At 41.4% G+C, this 22,715-nt stretch overlaps 1 protein-coding gene across 1 annotated transcript in view; it reads right to left on the reverse strand.

Annotated features, from left to right (window-relative positions):
* The window catches only part of CERS4 (ceramide synthase 4), a 97,635-nt gene extending 75,294 nt beyond the window's left edge, over positions 1 to 22,341 (reverse strand). The window contains exon 1 of the mRNA XM_075283631.1: positions 22,148 to 22,341. The gene's annotated coding sequence lies outside the window, so the exon portion shown is untranslated. The remainder of the gene's footprint in view (positions 1 to 22,147) is intronic.
* Between the last annotated feature and the right edge of the window lie 374 nt (positions 22,342 to 22,715).

Consider the following 22,715-nt stretch of genomic DNA (forward strand, 5'->3'; position numbering starts at 1 on the left):
ACGATCCAGGCTCCCATTGAAATCAATGGGAGCTTTTACGGCGCGCAAAGTCTTACACGCCGTATACGTGCCACATCACGCGGCACGTTACTCCGTGTGAATGTACCCTAACAAAATACATAAAAACATATCAATTGATATAACCCCCCCCCTCTCATTCCCTCCCCTTCCTTTCTCACTCCCTGCTTCCCTAGCAGGCCCACCCACTATTAGCTCTTCCTACTCAACTCAGGAGATTTTTGGTCTGGATTTTGAGGCCGTATCCGCCTCAAAATCCTGACCAAATTGAAATTAATGGGAGCCGCTCAGGAGCTTTTTCTGGGAGCTGGCTTGTTCCGGCTCCAGAAAAAAGAAGCGAGGTGCTCATTTTGTTTCGCCTCGCTATTCGGCCTGAAGACACACCCTCCTCCGGACTAAGTCCATTCATTGGGCCTAATCGGGAGCGGAGTGCGCGGCTGGATGCCGATGCAGTGCACCAGCTTTCAGTCGCGCCTACCCGGTTTTTGGACCGGAACCTGAGGCGGCCCCCACCTCAGGTTTGGTCCAAAAAACCCCGTGTGAACTTACCCTTAGATAAATATAGAGAGCTAACCACTCAGTAAGTATGAGGTGAACTAATCACTAATAAAGAGCAAGACAAATGTGGTTACAGTACGCTATGGCAATGAATTACCTGAAGTCATATTAGGAATCAACAGGCTTGGAGTTCAGAATAGGACATATAGATAGACCCACCCCTGCACGTTTCGCCACAACAGGGCTTCCTCAGGAGATGTAAATGTACCTGGACACAGTCACTTTGAGGATATGGTGAAAATAAAGTGATACTGATAAAACTCAACTTTTATTGACTATAAACCTCACATGTAGGGTATGTTATATGCAAGTATCATTTCACAGTATCTACTAGTTCCTATTCCCACTAAATTAGAGATGTGGGAAACGGTGTATCGTGAAAACACACCAGATATAAAAAAACAAAAACACACAAAGTGCCACACTACTACGTATTACTGTGGCTACACCTGATATCAATAGGGTGTGTAGTGTCTTGTAGAAGCCCCTCAAGATACAAGGAACTACAAAAATCTACAAAGTGGATAAACACACCCAGATATTTTGGTAGGAAATTCACCGTAAAGCAACCCAATGGTTAAAACATGCCCCAGTTGAGACTATTCAGTGATCCACCCTATATATGTAGGGGAATGTAATTTCAGATCTGAGGTACAAGTTACGTCACCTAAATGTTAGGATCTGACAATATGATAAGGATAGAAGGTAGCATCTGCAAGCGTAATCACAGAGCGAGAGGACAAGGCAAATGTGGGAGCATAAGTAATGCCTATATCGTACATAACTCGCTAAGAAGTGAAAAACAGCTCTGTTTCATGTGCATAATGCACAATGCACGATCACACTGCTATAAGCATGGCAGGTGAGTAAATGCCATCCGCCCCCGTATAGTATATCTCTCAACGTGTTTCCCCCAGAATAGAACGCTACCCTGGGTTCATCAGGAGAATATTGTAAAGATACAAAACAAGAAAAGTGCGGTTACAACCGTATAAGTAGAAATTGTTCAAAATGGGATGATTTTAAATCTAAGGACGATGACCTGGAGTGCAGGTTTAAGAATAGGGGATATCCGCCTGATGTCATCAGAAAGGCACGCAATCATGCAGATGCACAGAACAGGAATGATCTACTCGTCCCGAAAAGGTCCGAAACAACTGCGACCCAGATACATCTCATAGTCACCATCAGGAGATTAAACACATGCTGACCCTATTGTGGAAAATCCTACAACTTGACCCGGACATCAGAGATTTGGTGGCTAGGTCCCCTTCAATAACTTTTTTTTTTTTTTTTTTTAATGTAGATTGTGAGCTCCACATAGGGATCACAAATGTCTTTTTTGGAATATGGGATGGAAATCCATGCAAACACTGGGAGAACATACAAACTCCTTGCAGATGGTTTTTTGCCCTTGGCAGGATTTGAAAACCAGGACCCAGCATTGCAGGGCTGTAGTGCTAAACACTGAGCCACCACATGGCCTCATCATCTTCAATAACTTATATCGTAGGGGTCGCAATTTGAAAGACCTATTGACACAGAGCCATCTACATCCTCCACATAGAGAGGGCAATTGGTTGGAGAAAAGGGCAGTTATGGGCACTTATAAATGTGGTCAATGTAAGGCTTGTCCCTACATAAGAAGTGCAGTGACCAACAACGTATACACAAACCGCAAATTTATTAATTGCAAGACCAAAGCTGTGGTATACGTAGAGACATGCACATGCCCTAAAAACTACGTTGGGAAAACTAAAAGGGAACTGAGAAGATGGATGTTGGAACATATAGGAAATATAAATAGATATGAAGACCAACCACTTAGTCGACACATATGGGGGTGATACAGGACAAGTTACATTCCAGGGTATTACCACCATTAAATTGAAAATTAGAGGTGGCGATATAGACCTTCTTCAAAAAGAAGCGTAATGTACATACCGCATGAAATTGGTCCAACCACTAGGGTTAAATGAAGTTATTTCCTATGTGTCATTCATTTGAAAGAATCTATTAAAATCTTTATTTTATAACATTCATCATATAATTACCTGGTGAAGCGGTCCATAATATGTCTTTATCCAATTTTTATTATATGTTCCGGTTACATATGTCGTCTAATACATTTCAATATAATACCCCCCCCTCCCCTTCTTTCTTTTGTTCCCTGGTACTCTCGTCGTTCCATCTTCTCTGAAGTCTCTTTTGACTTATTCGGAGATAATTTTTTGCATGTGGAATAAACAAATATACTGTTTCTTTTATTCTTTTAATATTGAGTACTTTCATGGTTACATGGAAGTCTGTGATGCACCAAGTCTGTTACATTGTCACCGTGACAGTCATGGGGAATAATGACAATATGGGGTCTCATTACGTATTTTGCATTTAATCTTATACGTCGTCATTTGGATGGCTCCTATACAGAACGGCAATATTGGTGACGTATGTTACTATTATCGACTATGTATCATGTTGATACATGGTTATAACCACAGGGTTACAAGGACATGCACCCTTCTGTACATTTGCTACAGTGATATCTATCATAGCAATAGCTGCAATATAGTAAGATCAATGTATATATACTTGTGGATATGGAATTGCGTGTTTAGATAATATATCGGATAACGGGGCCTCGTCATCATGGTTTGTGTTAAAGATCATCATAACATGCCATAGAACTGTTAATAGTTGGATTTACAACTGTATATGGAGCCTTTTTTGGACTTAGAATGAATATATGAGCCTCTCTTCTTGAATGATTGGCACTTAACTTTCTGTTTAAGACTGATTATCTGCTGTAGCGAGTGATGCGCTCTCAAAGCATCTCACTTAGCTACTGTTACCAATTCACGACGTTCATCCAATAAGAACAAGGGGCAGTACCCTGCTGCCGCACCCTCTGTGTCTTGACGCGCGATTGGGTAGCAGGGGATTCACATTGCAAGTACCGGCACCCACCATCAGGGTGTCGGGAATTGCGGTTGTAACCGCACTTTTTTTTTGTTTTGTTGGGGGTAAACGTATCTTTACAATATTCTCCTGATGAACCCAGGGTAGCGTTCTATTCTGGGAGAAACGCGTTGAGAGAGACACTATATGGGGGCGGATGGCATTTACTCACCTGCCATGCTTATAGCAGTGCGATTGTGCATTATGCACATGAAACAGAGCTGTTTTTCACTTCTTAGCGAGTTATGTACGATATAGGCATTACTTATGCTCCCACATTTGTCTTGTCCTCTCGCTCTGTGATTACGCTTGCAGATGCTACCTTCTATCCTTATCATATTGTCAGATCCTAACATTTAGGTGACGTAACTTGTACCACAGATCTGAAATTACATTCCCCTACATATATAGGGTGGATCACTGAATAGTCTCCACTGGGGAATGTTTTAACCATTGGGTTGCGTTAGGGTGGATTTCCTACCAAAATATCTGGGTGTGTTTATCCACTTTGTAGATTTTTGTAGTTCCTTGTATCTTGAGGGGCTTCTACAAGACACTATACACCCTATTGATATCAGGTGTAGCCACAGTAATACGTAGTAATGTGGCACTTTGTGTGTTTTTGCTTTTTTTTTTATATCTGGTGTGTTTTCACGATACACAGTTTCCCACATCTCTAATTTAGTGGGAATAGGAACTAGTAGATATTGTGAAATGATACTTGCATATAACATACCCTACATGTGCACAGTCAGCTCTACTAGCAGAGATGACTGCGCAGGCGTTGGAGCTGACCCAGACTGAAGACGACAACAGAAGGGGAGGATGCAGCTGAAGATGGAGGTGTTGCTGGAGAGTTCTCTGGCAGCAGTGGGTACGCCCCCTTTGCCGTTTGAGCGCTGGGGCTCGCCCCCATTGCTGTGAGAGAACTCATTTGCATACCGGTATTTCTAAGGAACGGCAGCACGGAGACCACGTCTAAAGGTAAGAGACGAATAGCCTTTCTACAGGCTATTCTGATGTCTAAAGCACAAAAAATACATATTTAGTGGTAGAATCCCTTTAATCTTTAACCCCTTCCCGCTGGTGACATTTTTCGATTTTTGCTTTTTGACTCCCCAACTTCTAAAACCCATAATTTCTTAAATTTTTCATCCACAGAGCCATATTAGGACTTGAAGCTTGCGGGGCAAATTGTTCTTCAAAAAGGTACCATTTGTTATTCTGTACAATGTACTAGAAAGCTGGAAAAAAATTCTGAATACGGTGGAATTGGAGAAAAATCGCTTTTGTTCAACTTTCATGCGGGTTTTGTTTTTACAGCATTCACTCTGCAGTCAAAATAACATGTCCACCTGTATTCTATGTTTCGATATGATGCTGAGGATACCAAATTTATAGTTTTACTAACATTTAACCTTTTAACAAAAATCCAAATTTTGCAAAAATTTTTTTTCTTGAATTTACCCGTAACTTTTTTTTTTTTTTTTTTTAAATATATATATTTCCTTGTACAGTGATGCATAGGGAGTCTTTTTTTATGGTTATACCTTTTTGGGGAATGTCTATTGCTTTGATAACTTTACATTCACATTTTTATCAGTGAAAAAACATCAGTTCAGATTGTTGTGATCCTGCCACCGATGGGAGAAACTCAGCCTATGGATCTGCACAGGCTGACTTCCTCTATACCAGGGGTCGGCAACCCCTGGCACGCGTGCCAAGACTGGCACGCGAGGCATATTTTGCTGGCACGGCAGCCAGCCTGCAACTTTAATTGAGAGAGAGCGCCCTTTCAGTGCTCTGGTAGAGCTGCTGTGTAGGACACGCCCCCTTCTCTCACTGCCCACCAATCAGAGGTGAGTCTCTCACTGCACAGGATAAGGGCTCCCTGGACCTGCTGCTACACGTGAGGAGGAGCTCCTGCCGTCTGCAGCCCTGAGGAGAGGAAGCAAAGTGAAAGTAAACACAACACCAGGTACGTGTGTTACTAACTATTCTCATTAATGTCAGGCATTTGGGGTTATTACTTTAGTTTTAGTACCTCCATGTGCCTCACATTAATAGCAGTTAACCCCATCATGTCCCTCACATTAACCCCTGTGTGGCTCACATAAGGGTTACTGAGGTGTGAGACATATGGGGGTACTAATGAAGGACCTATATAATGAAGATATTCACTTATTACCTCCATATGTTTCACATATCAGTGTCCCTTATGTAAAGCTAATGTGAGGGACATGATGGGGTTAACTGCTATTAATATGAGGCACATTGAGTTGTAACCTGTAATATACATGACCAGACTCTTTATCTACAACTACGGATGAAGTACAGACCAATATATTTCAATGGACCCATATATACAGCCATTCTTTTTGTGGCTGTGTATCTGGGCCAAATTGAAGAGCTGAAAACTATTGAGCAGGTCCTATATCTGTCCTATACGTACCCTATATCTGTCTGCATTTGCAGCCCTGTCAATTCATTTTAACATATAGATTAGTGAAAACCACATGCATGCCATTTGTATGCAGGAGGTGTAAGGCTGAGGCCCCACATTGCAGAAACGCAGCATTTTTGTTGCAGATTTTGATGCGGTTTATTTCAACCAAAGCTAAAAATGGCTCCAGAAGGAATGGGAAATATATAGGAAGCTTCTTATACGTTTCCCTTTTGCTCAATCCACTCCTGGCTTAGGCTCAGAAAAACACAGCAAAATATGTAACAAAAAAGCTGTGTTCCAACAACGTGGGGGCCTTAGGCTAAAGCCCCATGTTGCAGAAACAGCTTTTTTTCGTTGCAGATTTTGCTGTTTTTTTTTTTTTTGTTTTTTTTTTTTGCCGAAGCCAGGAGTAGATTGAGCAGGAGGGAGACATATAAGAAGCTTCCTATATATTTCCCGTTCCTTTTCTATCCATTCTTTGCTTTGATGGGGGAAAAAAAACGCAGCTAAATCTGCAATAAAAAAAGCTGCATTTTTGTAATGTGGGGCCTCGGCCTTAGTGTGATTCTATTGGGTGGTGACACTGTAACTAGATGCAATTAAAGCCAAATCCAGTTCCTGGGCACCAGTGCATTCACCCCTGGCTGGGGTTTTGCTGTTACTGCACCGCCAGGAACTAAAAGTGACTGAAATTAATCTGCATTTCACTTAGGGAGCGTTCACACTACCGTCGGTCCGACAGCTAGTGTCCACTGCTAGTGTCCACTGCCACAGGTATGACCTTACTCTGCTCCCAGTCACATACATTACCACTAATTGTGGGTTACGCATGTACTTACATTGCTTCTAAAGGAAAAGAACATGTGTATCCAGGCAAATAGTGGTAAGTGCATGTGGCTGGGAGCACAGAATGACAGCACCTCTATGTTATGGTTTTTGCTATATGACTTTAGTGTAGGTGTCGTCAGCTTTACAATTATTGCCCGGCACTCCGAGGACCTCATCTTTGATTTTTATTTTTTAATTTAAAGCGGCACGCCGAACAAAAAAGGTTGCCTACCCCTGCTCTATACACTGCAATATAAGTGTATAAATCTGTATTGCACTGTATAGTACTGAATCAGCAATCACAGAAAATGTAAAAAAATAAAGTGTATATAAAAAACAAAACAAAAAATTGAATAAAGCCCTAAAATGCTCCTTTCCTATATAAAATGAATTATATAAAAGAATTCCTAAAATTAATAAAAACGATATATATTTTCGTTACGTCCGTAATACGTACAATAAAACTGAAACATTACATGGAAATAATGATTTTTGGCCATCTTAACTTACAAAAAAATACTACAAAAAGTGGTAAAAAAAAGTTATAAGTACCCCAAAAGAGTACCAACAAAAAGCACAGGTCGTCCCGCAAAAAATAAGCCCTCAACCAACTCCAAATGCTACACATCACAGAAGAGGGCAACGCAAAACTAATTGATTTATGCCTCCAAATAGTTTTTTTTTCTGCAAGGTTAGTAACGCATAAAAAAAAATAACAACAATTAACCCCTTCCCACGCGGACATTTTTTGATTTTCATATTTGACTCCTCCCCTTCCAAACTCCTTAACTTTTCTATTTTTCTGCTCAAAGAGCCATATGAAGTCTTAATTTTTGCAGGACAAATTGTTCTTCATGATGCCACCATTTATTATTCTGTACAATATACTGAGAAGCTGGAAACAAGTTTAGAATGGAGTGGATTTGAAGAAAAAGTGCATTTGTGCGCCTTTCTTATGGGATTTGTTTTCACAGCATCCGCTGTGCAGCCAAAATGATATGTCACCTGTATTCCATGTTTCGGTAAGATTCTGGGAATACCAAATTTATATGGTTTTATTTACATTTTAACCCCTTAATAAAAATTCAAAACTGTGCCAAATTTTTTTTTCTAAAAGTCACCATACTTTGACACCCGTAACTTTTTTATACTTCCATGTACAGGAATGCATAGCATGTCTTTTTATGCGGGGCCGGGTGTACTTTTCATTTATATCATAAAATTTTTATCAGAGGCAAAACAGTGAAAAAAAAAAAACGGCGGTTTGGCACTTTTGATTTTTTTTTTTTCCCGCTACGGCGTATACCATACGGGAAAAATATTTTTATAGATTTGTAGGCGTTTTCGGACATAGGGATACCTAATGTATATGTATTTCACAGTATTTAACTACTTTTATATGTGTTCTAGGGAAAGGGGGGGTGATTTGAACTTTTTATATATATTATTATTTATTTATTTTTTTTAAATTAATTTTTGTGCATTTGTTAGATCCCCTAGGGGGTCTTGAACCCCAGGGGATCTGATCACTAATGCAATGCATTACAAAAAAAAACGGCTCTTCTATTGCAGGCTACATAGAGAAGCCTGCAATAGAATCCTTTGATTGACAGGCCGGGAGCCTTCACCGTCATGACAACGGGATCCCAGCCCCGAAGCTTGCTCACGTGCCATCGGGAAAATGGTGCCTTGGTCAGCTTTGACCGAGGCGCCAGAGGGGTTAATACCCGTGATCAGTGTGGGCACCAACCAGGTGCATTAGCGCAGGGTGTCTACAGTATAGAAAAGGCTCCTGACCTGGCCGGCATGTTTAAACACCCGTCATCCGTCGTACTAGTACGGCGGATGTTTGGAAGGGGTTAAGTATCGCCGTAATCATACCGACCCACAGACTAAGGGTAACATGGTAATTATTCTGTACTCTGCTTGGCAAAAAAAAAAAAAAAAAAAATTAATCCAAAAAGAAGTTAATAAAATTTAGTCAACAGGCACACAAAAATGTTGTCATTACAAAATGCATCTCATACCGCAGAAGAAAAGCCCTCATATGGCTTCATCACCAGAAGAAAAAAATTATATATATATAATTATAGCTTGCACAATCTGTAAACAAAAAAAAACAAAATCGCCAAATCATTAGAACACAACTGACTGAACGGCGCGAAAGGAATGAATAAGATACACCTCAAATTTAGACCTTACAAGGGAAAAGAAACCAGATGTAACCCCCAGAGTGAGCCCACCTACTGGGGGGGGGGCAACATGGTGACTCAGTGCTTAGCACTGCAGCCTTGCAGCGCTGGAGTCCTGGGTTCGAATCCTGCCGGAACAACATCTGCAGGGAGTTTGTATGTTCTCCCCGTGTTTGCGTGGATTTCCTCCCATTCTACAAAGACATACTGATAGGAAAGAAAAAAAATGTACATTGTCATCCCTATATGAGGCTCACAATCTACATAAAAAAAATTAACATCATGAGAGCTACTGGGGAGATAGTAGGAAATTTGAACTCTGCACAGCTTGCATATTTACTTTACATCTGTACATTCACATCTGGGACAGTAATGCTCACTACACCCATTGACTTCTTTGAGGGGTACAGTTTTCAAAATGGGGTCACTTCCTAGGGAATTCCACTATTCTGGTACCTTAAAGGCTCTGAAAATTTGACTTGGCGTCCACATAGAAAACATCTAAATCTATGCTCCGAAAACTAAATGGTGCTCTTTCCCTTCTGTGTCCTGCTATGGGTCCAAACATGCCCACATGTATGAGACTGTTGTAGCCAGGTTTTTGGAGTACAGATTTAAATGGTTTAGTGTTTGGACGTCACAGAAGGGAATGAGCGCAATTTGGTTTTTGGAGCATATATTTAGACAGTTTAGTTTTTGGACATCATGACACTTTTGCATCTGATGAATTTATCCTGAGGTTTAGTGAGCATTTTTAATCCCCAAGTGTTTGATTCATTTATTTGCTGGAAATTAATATGCAGTTGATGGTGAAAAGTGAAAATGACAATTGTTCCAGGAATATGTAATGTAATTTCAGTGCGTAATATGTTGTGCCCAGATTGAATCAGAGACGAACGCTCCAAAAGTTGTGCCCGGGATACCCACTTAACAGTTTTTGAAGTGCGTGTCTCTGCTGACACAAGCTGGGCGCAACACATCTGAAGAATTGCAATTTTCACTTTTCAATATCAGCTGCTAATTCACTTCTGGAAATTAAATGAATGCAACACTCAAGGATTAAAATGCTTGATAAATGCCTTCAGTGGTGTAGTTTCCAAAATGTAGTCACATGTCTGCGGATTCCACTTTACTGTCAATTCAGGGGCTCTGCAAATATGGTATGACTGTGCTCCAAAAAATATCGCTCTTTCCCTTCTATGCCCAGTTGCGTGCCATTGTTAAAGAGGTTGTCCCATGAAAAGCATCCTATCTATACTGCTAGTTTATGCGGATTTAAGACTTTTCCTATATACATTGCTTTATCAAAACTGCTTTGTTTGGCCGCTATCTTAATTTATTCACTTCATTGTTGACACTGCGTTTCTATGGCCACTGGGCTTATCTGCTAATTTCCCAAGTGATGTAGCTGCCTGCTCTCAGGGGAGAGGGAGGGGCTGACAAGCAACGGAGCTCCTCAGATAGGGGAGGGGGAGGTGAGAGCTCCGAGATTACTGTGCTGTCTATCCTCAGCTTTTCCACTTATCAGCCGGTTTAATTGAATTTGGCTGAGATAAGGAGTCCGATACCTCTGTATGTAATACAAGCTGACTCAGAGCCAGCTCTGCTACATCAGTTTCCACATCAGCTTTATACTGTGGTAATGCATTTACAACCAATCCCTCATTACTGACTGCAAACATAGCAGATAGCAGAGCAAGTGAAACCCCGCCCACCAATGTGCCGAGAAATCCAGGAAGTGAAGAGAGCACAGAGCCCTGCAGGTTGGTGAACAAGAGTTATGGGAATACCCCTTTGAGTGCGTTATCCTCGATACAACAGTGTTATACATGTAAGCATAAACTGCTTTTTGAGCAAACTGCAGGGGTTGTGAAGGAGCGTTATGTGCTTTTGGAACGCTGATTTAGATTGTTTAATTTTTGGACGCCATGTAATCTTTGCAAAGACCCTGAAATGGCTCCTACAAATGTGCACAAATAGTTTATATCCACATATGGCATTAAATACATTATCCTGGGTACAATAGTGTCATACAGGTGGGCATAAACTGCCGTTTGGGCACACAGCAGGGTGCAGATGTGAAGGAGCGGAATGTGGCTTCTGGAGTGCAGATTTAGATTGTTGGTTTTTGGACACCATGTCATATTGCTGTGTTCAGGAGATATTGTGTAAGAAACTTTGGCGAGACTTTTCTCCTTTATCCCCTTTTCATTTACACATTCCCATGTTAATAAAATCTGTGAAATGGCTGCAGGGTCAAAATGCTCACTATACCCCTTGAAAAATTCTGTCAGGGGTGTAGTTTTCAATATGGTGTAATTTTTGGAGGTCTCCATATTGGTACTTTAGGGGCTCTGCAAATGAGATATGGCACCTGAAAACTATTCCAGAAAAATTTTCTTTTGAAACACCCAGTGTCGCTAGTTCCCTTATGAGCACTGCCATGTGTCCAAACATCAGTTTACACTCACATTTAGGGTATTTCTGTGTTCTGGAGAAATTGCATAACAAACTCTGAGATGCATTTTCTCCTCTATCCCTTTGTGAATGTGTTAATTTTAGGGTAAAATGAATGTATTATTGAAAAAAAAATTTGTTTTAATTACTGTGAAATGCTTAAAGAGTTAACAAACATCCCAAATGCTGTTTTGAATTATTTGAGAGGTGCAGTTTTGAAAATGGGGTGATATATGTTTTTTTTTTTTTTTAATATATACAGGCCTTTATAATATCCTTTAGAACTGAAGTGGTCCCTAAAAAAAAATTAGTTTGGGAAATTTTCTTGTTAATCTGGAAGATGGCTAATCAGCGGCCTCAAGGAGGGAGCAGGAGACGTCACCATCTGTAATATCCCTACCTCCTTTCCTGAGGCCAATCAGCAGCCTCAAAATGGGAATTGAGGAGGTCACAGCTAGTCACTACCTGTGATGTCCATTGCTCCATTCATGAGGCCACTGAAGCTGCTAATTGGCCTCAGAAGTCACGGGGGGAAGGGATCCAGAACGTCACTGCCGGTGAGGAATTCATGATCAATGACTGCCCTGGGAGGACACCTGAGCATCGGGGACAGGTGAGTATTTTTTTTTTTTTTTTTTACATTTTTTTTTTTTTTTTTTTTTTTTTTTTCCAACTCCCTCGGCCAAATTAGAAAATATTACTTAGCTTGGACAACCTCTTTAGCGCGAACACTGTTTGGTATAAATATTTAGTGCATGTATCAAAACCCTACAATTTTGGTACAAAAGAAACAGGCATAAATCATCTCTTAATTAAAAATACATCAAGCACAACAGGAAATTATGGCTCTCCAAGTTAATTGGCGTAAAAAAGATAAATTGACACAATTTTAAAATTATTATACTTTACACAAGAAAATCTGATATATTTGTTCTTTTCTGTTTCATATGTCATATAGTTAGACAGCTTAATAACACACCCATTCTAATGCAAATTTTACAAAAGTGTTGAGCCAGTTGTATTTTCTGTTCATCCTGGCACACACTGCTCAGAAACCTGTTGCAAATGTTGTGCACCATACATTTTAGTGCAAATGTAGGCAGTAAAGTGTTGGACTTCTTATGATAAATATGCCGCATTATATATTAGAAAGACTGGCACTACTGACCACAATTGTCTTCCAAGTGAGTATCCAACATTCAACAGGATTTGGTACAACTGCATCTGTAGAGCTCACCTAATGCAGACCAATGGTCCACAAATGCACTGAGTAGTGACACTATTCAATTGCTTCATCTGGACACCTCAGATGAAGGGTCTTAGGGTATGTTCACGTGGCGGAATTTACATTCCGCGTGTGAATATTACGCGTGACTAGCCGTGACAGGATTCCGGTGATTCAGCCGCGGAATCCGCGGCAAGAAGGGTCATCTCACTTATTTTTTTTCAGCTACTAGATAGCGTAAAAAAGAAGCGAGCAGCTCCCATTAAAATCAATGGGAGCCGGTTTTGTCAGCGGATTTTGACGAGGAATTCGCCTCAAAATCTGCTGACAAAAAATTCCATGTCAACTGACCCTTAGTACATCAAACAACCATATGCTAAGTGCTGCCTTATATGCAATAACCATATAGAAGAAGTTTTAAATAGCTGGTAAGTGATGTTATATTTCTTTTTCCTCTTCATGTAATTATATTCATTACGTAGCTTGCAGAAAATGAGCATGCTTGCTAATGAAAAGAGTGCTGGTGGCCATAAATGCTCAGTCACTCTCCCTACTGACAATTATATGCAGTGATGCTCTCGTCAGTGCAAAGAAGCCAATAGAAAATTAGAAGGAAAGAGTCGGATTCTGCTCAAAGCATGCCCCAACAGCACAGGATAGCAGTGGCAACAAGGGAGACGCAGGGAAGAAGCAAAGACAACAATGGTATTTTATATGATAGATATACTGCAAATTACTTTAAAACAGCCATGAGCGGTATTTTTGGATTGTGTAAAAAAAAAATTTTAACAACCTTTCAAGAATTCTGGTATGAAAATGATTCAAAGGCTAGCATCTTAATGCTCCTACAAACTATGCACACTTGCTTGTATTTGTCAACAGTTTGAGCTCACACCCTCTTTTGAGAGCCAAAAGCTTATCGCATTGCAGTGATAGAACTGCAGTGTAACCCTTGTTCTGCCTATCTATAGACACATGCTATCTATAGACACAAAGCCAATGTTCCAGTGTAATGCAGAAATAATTTTAGCAAACCACAAAGTGCCACAAGTGTTTCTGTACAGCGAAGAGTAAACAAAAGGCCAACTGTCACTAACAAAAGGCTTACATAAGATTCCTTGTAAGATTCCTTGTATTCAACACGTAACGTGAAGCTAAGTCCAGTGTGTGTTTCTAGTGCATTAATGTAGTAAAGATACATAAAAATGGCCTAAAAATACATCACCGATAATGAGGTCTTGATAAGGGGTGGTCTCCTGATTCTGCAGCTACAAAGAAGCTAATGTGCATGTGAGGCATGTACTGGACGTAGTAGGAAACTGTAGAGGCATTGCCAGTCCCTGCTTCACAACTGTGATAGCTTTCAATATCACTCAACAATGCTTCTACATAGTTTGCTTGGTCCCAATGGGCTGGAATAAGTGAGGAGAAGGGGGTTTGTAGAGACACTGACTTGCAACAGGTTATGTGGTGCTGTAACAAATGTTACAGATGGTCACCTGACCTGAATATAAATCAGGTAAATGGAGGCGTTTTAACTTGATGAAAGTGAAAGTGTTTTATATTTAGAAATCCTGTTATATGAATAATATTATAATAAACCAAATAACCCTTTTAATGTATGCTTTATAGAGTATCATAATATTGATTGGCTGAAACTTAAAAGGGTTGTCCTATCTCAAGGATCCTATGTATATTGGTAGCTTAGGTAAATTGAAGACTGTTCCTAAATATATTGCTTTAGAAATGCTGCTTTGTTTGCCTGCTATGTGAACTTATTCCTCCCATTGTTGACACAGCGTTACCATAAACAACAGACCTGTAAGATAGGTCCTGGCAGGACAATCAGTTCAGATTACAGCAGTTAAAGAGACTTTTATCTCTCTATGTAAACACACAGATAACACTGAGTCTGTTCTCTACAAGCATGTGAATATTATCTGATCTGTATAAGTATTGTAATACCTCATCCTGTTCAGCAAGCTGGGGGGGGGGGGAATACAGGAAGTGAGAAAAAGAGATGGCAGGCAATCTTCTGGAACAGTGAGAGGCACAATTGTGATTTGATGAAACCTAGCTGTATATTGTAAAATCTACAATTCTGATTGGATGACACTTAGAATGTGCTGTGTCCTAACTTCTGACCAGCTGGAATTAAGTACCTGACCCTTGCAAGATAGTTCAAGAATTGAAGCATAACAGACAATAAGGATTTTTGGAATCAAGATGAAATATTACAGTAACATTACCTTATGTCCGATATTTCTCAACTTTCTATGAAATTACTCCATCCATAGAGTATTATGCTCCACTCTATATGTGCCCATATTTAAAAGGAGGCCTTGTGGTCCCCAACATAGTTGAATACTATTAAAGGGGTTGGCCACTTTCAGACCAATATTGACAAACAAATGTACAATAAAATGTTGTACAATTTTCCAATATACTTTCTGTATCAATTCCTTACGATTTTCTCCATCTCTGCTTGCTGTCATTCATTCTGTTACTTCTAAAGGATAAAACTCTGACCATGGTCATGTGATTTACGGTCCATGGTCATGTGATGAGCACACAGGTGCCGCTCGTTACAGTCACAGCACAGTAATCAGACAGCTGCCTCGTAATGAGCCGTGCACCTGTGTCCTCATCACATGACCATGGACCGGAAATCACATGATATAACAGAATGAATGACAGCAAGCCGAAATCTAGAAAACTATGAGGAATAGTTTCAGAAAGGATTTTGGAAGAGTGTTAAATGTTTTTATTGTACATTTATTTGTCAATATTGGTCTGAAAGTGGCCAACCCCTTTACGCTATTTCACGTACACTCACCGGCCACTTTATTAGGTACACCATGCTAGTAACGGGTTGGACCCCCTTTTGCCTTCAGAACTGCCTCAATTCTTCGTGGCATAGATTCAACAAGGTGCTGGAAGCATTCCTCAGAGATTTTGGTCCATATTGACATGATGGCATCACACAGTTGCCGCAGATTTGTCGGCTGCACATCCATGATGCGAATCTCCCGTTCCACCACATCCCAAAGATGCTCTATTGGATTGAGATCTGGTGACTGTGGAGGCCATTGGAGTACAGTGAACTCATTGTCATGTTCAAGAAACCAGTCTGAGATGATTCCAGCTTTATGACATGGCGCTGAAAGTAGCCATCAGATGTTGGGTACATTGTGGTCATAAAGGGATGGACATGGTCAGCAACAATACTCAGGTAGGCTTTGGCATTGCAACGATGCTCAATTGGTACCAAGGGGCCCAAAGAGTGCCAAGAAAATATTCCCCACACCATGACACCACCACCACCAGCCTGAACCGTTGATACAAGGCAGGATGGATCCATGCTTTCATGTTGTTGACGCCAAATTCTGACCCTACCATCCGAATGTCGCAGCAGAAATCGAGACTCATCAGACCAGGCAACGTTTTTCCAATCTTCAATTGTCCAATTTCGATGAGCTTGTGCAAATTGTAGCCTCAGTTTCCTGTTCTTAGCTGAAAGGAGTGGCACCCGGTGTGGTCTTCTGCTGCTGTAGCCCATCTGCCTCAAAGTTCGACGTACTGTGCGTTCAGAGATGCTCTTCTGGCTACCTTGGTTGTAACGGGTGGCTATTTGAGTCACTGTTGCCTTTCTATCAGCTCGAACCAGTCTGGCCATTCTCCTCTGACCTCTGGCATCAACAACGCATTTCCGCCCACAGAACTGCCGCTCACTGGATGTTTTTTCTTTTTCGGACCATTCTCTGTAAACCCTAGAGATGGTTGTGCGTGAAAATCCCAGTAGATCAGCAGTTTCTGAAATACTCAGACCAGCCCTTCTGGCACCAACAACCATGCCACGTTCAAAGGCACTCAAATCACCTTTCTTCCCCATACTGATGCTCGGTTTGAACTGCAGGAGATTGTCTTGACCATGTCTACATGCCTAAATGCACTGAGTTGCCGCCATGTGATTGGCTGATTAGAAATTAAGTGTTAACGAGCAGTTGTACCTAATAAAGTGGCCGGTGAGTGTACATGCACGTCAGGGAATGTGGTTCGTTCCCACATTCCCACGTGCCTGTACGATTACCATGGAAGCCCGGCTGTATCTGACAGCCAGGCTACCGATGTAACAGCTGTTTAACCCTTAAGGTGCAGGCGGTCAACAGTGACTGCCCCATCTTAAGAGTTTCAAACTGAAAGTAAAAATACTGGCGGCATCGAGAGCCGGAGTTAGCTGTAACACACAGCTAACATCCTGCTCCTTAACCCCCGGTTGAATACGTTGGGCAAACATGTCCGCCATATATAATGGGCTCCACCAGGTTAAGGACAGTGACCCCAGGCTGCCTGCAGGCTCTACATACCTGGTTGATCCTGCCAGGAAGGGAGGAAGTTCCTCTATGCGTCTGCATAGAGTAACTTCCTCTACAGACTGCAATACAAGTGTATTGCACGTCTATAATGCTGAATCAGCGATCCAGTGGATCACTTGTTCAGGTCCCCTAGTGGGACATCAATAAAAAGTAAAAAAAAAAAAAAAAAAAAAAAAAGTTTAAAAAAAAAAAAAAAGAATTTAAGTGTATGAAAAATAAATAAATTTAATTAATCAAGCAAAGAAATAATTACTTTTTGTCATCTCGCCTTATTAAAATGCTATAAAATGAGATAAAAAAGTCACACATACCCCAAGACAGTACCAAAAAAAAAGCACAGATCGTCCCGCAAAAAATAAGCCCTCAACCAACTCTGTCAACCGAAAAAAAAATGCTACACATCTCAGAAGATGGCAATGAAAAAATCATTGATTTCTTTCCCCAAATTGTTTTTGTTCTGCAAAACTAGTAACACATAAAAAAACGATATAAATGAGGTATCGCCATAATCGTTTTGACCCACACAATAAAGGTCACATGTTACTTATACGCTACTCTGGGTGGAAACAAAAAAACCCTTATATGGCCGGATCACCAGAAAAATAAAAAAAATATAGTTGGTACAACGTGAAGACAAGAATCAAAAAAAATCACCAAATCATTAGAACACAACTGGCTGCGGCAGGAAGGGATTGTACAAGCTGTGTATAAGCGTATATCAGCAGACACCCCAGATTTAGAGCTTATGAGGGAAAATATACCAGAGCTGACCCCCAAAGTGACCCCCCCAATCTTAGGAGCTACTGGGGATATAGTTGGGAATTTGATGTTCCCAATGTACTCTGCACAGCTTATATATTCACGCTCCACCATCCGCTGTGCAGTCATGTCTGGGATGCTAATGCTCATTAGACCCCCTGATAAATTTTTTGAGGGGTGCAGTTTACAAAATGGGGTCACTTTTGGGCACTTCCAGTGTTTTGGTACACTAGGGGTCCTGCAAATGCGACATGGCACCTGTAAACTATTCCAGCAAAATTTGCTCTCCAAAAACCAAATAGCGCTCTTTCCATTCCAAGTCCCACCATGTTCCCAAACAGCAGATTCCGACCACATATGGGGTATTGCTGTGTTCAGGAGAAATTATGTAACAAACTGTGGGGGGCTTTTTCTCTTTTAACCCCTTGTGAAAATGAAAACTTTGGGGATAAAGTGACATTTTAGTAATTTTTCATTTGCACATCCCAATGTTAATAAAATCTGTGAAAAGGCTGTGGGGTCAAAATGCTCACTATACCCCTTGATGAATTCTGTACGGGGTCTAGTATCCAAAATGGGGTCCTTTTTGGGGGGTTTCCTTTGTATTGATACTCTACGGGCTCTGCAAATGAGACATGGTGCCTGAAAGTTATTCCAACAAAATCTGCTTTTCAAACACCGTGTCGCTCCTTCCCTTCCATGTGCTGCCGTCTGCCCAAACATCAGTTTACCCCCACATGTGGGGGATTTCTGTGTACAGGAAACATTGTATATCAAAATGTGAGATGCATTTTCTCCTTTAACCCTTTGTTAATGTGTTAATTTTAGGTCTAAATGAATGTATTAGTGAAAAAAATGAAATGTCTAAATTTCGCCTCCATATTGTTCTAATTTCCGTGAAATACTTAAAGGGTTAACAAACTTCCCAAATGCTGTTTTGAATTATTTGAGGGGTGCAGTTTTGAAAATGGGGTGATTTATGGGGGTTTCTATTATATAGGCCTTTATAATCCCCGCAGAACTGAAGTGGTCCCTAAAAAATTAGTTTGGGAAATTTTCTTGTAAATCTGGAAAATCGCTGTTACACTTCAAAGCCTTCTAACATCCAAAATAAATTAAAAGACAATCAAAAGATGATGCCAATATAAAGCAGAGATATTAGGATAATAATTATTAATGTATTTGTGTGATATAACTATCTGTTTGAAAGGCAGAGCAGTTCACATTTTGAAAATTGTGATTTTGTTTTGCAAATTTCCATCTTCCTATTTTTTTTTTTTTTATAATAAATACACAAATATTGAGTCGATTTTAACACTAACATGATGTACAGTGTGTCACGAGAAAACAGTCTCAAAATCACTTGTGTAGGTTAAAGCGTCTCAGTTATTGACATATAAAGTGACACATGTCAGTTTTGAAAAACGAGGCCTGGTCCTTAAGGCACTTTTGGGGTTAAGCAACTCAATTTGCATGGCTAGCCCCCTCACCCTGGGAACATTGGATAGAGCCTACCTCAACTCAATTTTGTGGACGCCCCACCAACTAATAACTCAATTACAAAATATTCTCTTAGGGTTTTGGACTAAAATATTCTAACCAATTTCCTCGTCCCTGACTTTTTTTATGGCCTTTGTTTTTAAGGGCAAATTTATATAGTTTTATTTATGTGTTAACCCCTTAAAAAGAAATCAGGGATGCATAAGGCGCCTATTTTGTTGGGCCACATGTACTTTTTAGTTATAATTAGAGATGAGCGAACAGTAAAATATTCGATATTCGTTTCGAATAGCCCCTCAATATTCGACTATTCGAACGAATATCGAAACCCATTATAGTCTATGTGGAAAAAATGCTCATTTCAGGGGATCCCACTCTTCGACTCAGGAGAGTCACCAAGTCCACTATGACACCCCAGTAAATGATGCCAACACCCTGGAATGCAACTGGGACAGCAGAGCAAGCATGTCTGGGGGCATCTAACATGCTCAAGTCACTGTATTACGTCGGGATCCCTGTCAGCTTGCGATATGCGGGAGCTGACTTTTTCCCATAGGAATGCATTGACCAGCGTTGATTGGCCGAATGCCATACAGAGTACAGCATTCAGCCCATCAATGCTGGTTCTGCCAGAGGCTCGTCTGTGAGGAGGCAAAGTCTAAGATCGGACCAGAATGGAGACTGCTGTGGACCGATCTTAGACTCCGCCTCCTCCGGCAGAATCAGCGTTGATTGGCCGAATGCTATACTCTGCCTGGCATTCGGCCAATCAACGCTGAGCGCACGGCCAGCACTGCTACACCGGAGATGTGAACTGCATCAGAGATGTAGCAGGGCTGAGTGTGCACTGAACCCTGCTGCACACTCAGCTCTGCTGCATCAGAGATGCACTGAGCCCTGCTGCACACTCAGCTCTGCTGCATCAGAGATGTAGCAGGGCTGAGTGTGCGCTGAACCCTGCTGCACACTCATCAGAGATGTAGAAGAGCTGAGTGTGTAGCAGGGTTCAGCGGTTCTCCAGTGTAGCAGCGGTTCTCCGGTGTAGCAGTGCTGGCCAGCTGAGCACACGGTTCTCCGGTGTAGCAGTACTGTAGCTGAACACATGGCCAGCACTGCTACATCTCGGTATAGGAATGCATTGACCAACATTAATTGGCCGAATGCCATACAGAGTACAGCATTCGGCCAATCAACGCTGGTTCTGCCGGAGGAGGCAGAGTCTAAGATCGGTCCATAGCAGTCTCCATTCTGGTCCGATCTTAGACTCCGCCTCCTCACAGACGAGCCTCCGGCAGAACCAGCGTTGATTGGCCGAATGCTGTACTCTGTATGGCATTCGGCCAATCAACGCTGGTCAATGCATTCCTATGAGGAAAAAATCAGCTCGCACATATCGCATGCTGACAGGGAACCCGACGTAGACCCCCAAAGAGCTGGGTAAAGGTAATCCCTAGCTAACCCTGCCAGTATATCTATCCCTCTCTCACAGTCACATAGTTCAAAGTCTCAAATTAACCGAATGTTAAATCCACCATTCGTATAAATTGGAGGTCACCTTTTTCCGATTTTTTTTTTTTTTTTTCGATGCCTGCGCAGTTATTGGTGCAAAAAAAGCGCCAGGGAAGGTAGGAGGGGATATGAATTTTTAGTGCATTTGCCTTGTGGTATTTGATTGGAATCGAATACCTCGATCGACCTGATATTCGATCGAATATCTATTGGATCAAACAGTGTTCACTCATCTCTAGTTATAATACCTTGTAAAATGTTTGTTGCTTTGATTGCTTTTTAGTGAAAAGAGAGGCGAAACAGCGAGAAAAAAAAAGGTGATTCGACTGTTTTTATTTTTTTCACGCTATGGAACCACAGTATGCATACAGCAGCCTGTAATAAAAGGCTAGGCCAGACAAACCTTGAAGCCTTCAATAGGCTCTCAGCTGTCGTGGCAATGGATCATCGTACCGCAACTTGTTCTCCATGCGCAGCAGTGAAAATAGCGCCTCGGTCTGATGGGACTGAGGTGTTGGGAGCCTTATTGCTTTTTGGCACATCTTTCTCAAAAATATCATTTGGCCCTTTCTTTGCAAAAATATCCTTAAGGGCGATTATGACCTAAATCAAATTAGCAATTAAATCGGACATTTTACCTCAGATAGGTTTCCGAGTGATTATTTAGGCCACACATAAGCACAAGGGACGCCCCATGCGCATTCTGAAAACTCATTTGCATAAGGAATAAAAAACTAAATTCTCAGGAACGGCGGTGTGGATCAGAAAAAGAAAGCTAGTAGAAGAATAGTCCTTCTAAAGGCTATGCCGACGTGGTCTTTGTAGAAAAGGGGATTCTAACCCTGGCCTAATTTCCCCACTACTCTAGTACTGCCGTGGTCCCCACATATTCGGTATATAGTCATTGAGTGCATGGCATTGACATGGCGGAGACCACCACCAAATTATCCAGTTGAAATTGATTTTTGTGAGGGGGGCTTCATAAATATGGTGTTTCTAGCAAACATGGTCTAGTTCAATGCAGTTTTGCCATAAACATGATCATTTTTATTGATATGGGAATCCAGTGTTCTTTATGACTAGAATAATGTGCAGCATGATTCAGGCACCTCACAGATTGTTAGCCCTGCAGTCAGTGTCTAGCAGCTCCCAGGCTCCATAGAGTGCAGGCTGAGGACGTACAGTACCACACCTCAGGTATCTGAGGTATTAATACCCTACAAGTCTTCCTGATGTAAGTTTCTAACTAGTTCTCACTGTTGCCCTACATTACACCCCGGCGACCTCGCCATTTGTGAAGACTACTGTAAGTAACTCTCACCTGACTCAGGGGGTCCCGGAGCTGAGAGCGCTGAATGACTCCAGATGGGAGGAGAAAGAAGATGTCTGGAGAGGTGATAGACAAGTGTCAGGAGGGAGATGGTGACAGCGGCGGGGTCACTGGAGCACAAATTCACTTCAGCAGAATGGAGCAGAGACGGGATAGAAACGCGAGTCGGGGACCTATGAGGTGGGAAGAACACGGAGTGGGTGGGAGGATGATACAATTGGAGAGGGAGGAGAGAGAAACAGGGAGGTGGCGGATCAAGGGGACAAGTGAAGGAGAAGCTGCAAACGTCCGGAGAAGACACAGGGAGCTGCCAAGAATACGCACATGGCGTGACATAGTGGTGATGCCACCCTGCTCTTATTAGATGGTGACTTTCCCTCCACGTAGAACTATAATTCTGTGACTAGCCATCTGCTCTCAATACAAAGAGCGTCCACATAATACTGGCAGCTCACAATGCCCTAGGCAATGCAGACCTGAATAACAGTGCCAACTTTCCATTATAAACAAGGAAGCAAAGAATGAATACACAATAATATGTAGTATAATTGTATGTGAC

The sequence above is a fragment of the Leptodactylus fuscus genome, chromosome 1, assembly GCF_031893055.1.
Source record: "Leptodactylus fuscus isolate aLepFus1 chromosome 1, aLepFus1.hap2, whole genome shotgun sequence".
Lineage (NCBI taxonomy): Eukaryota > Metazoa > Chordata > Amphibia > Anura > Leptodactylidae > Leptodactylus > Leptodactylus fuscus.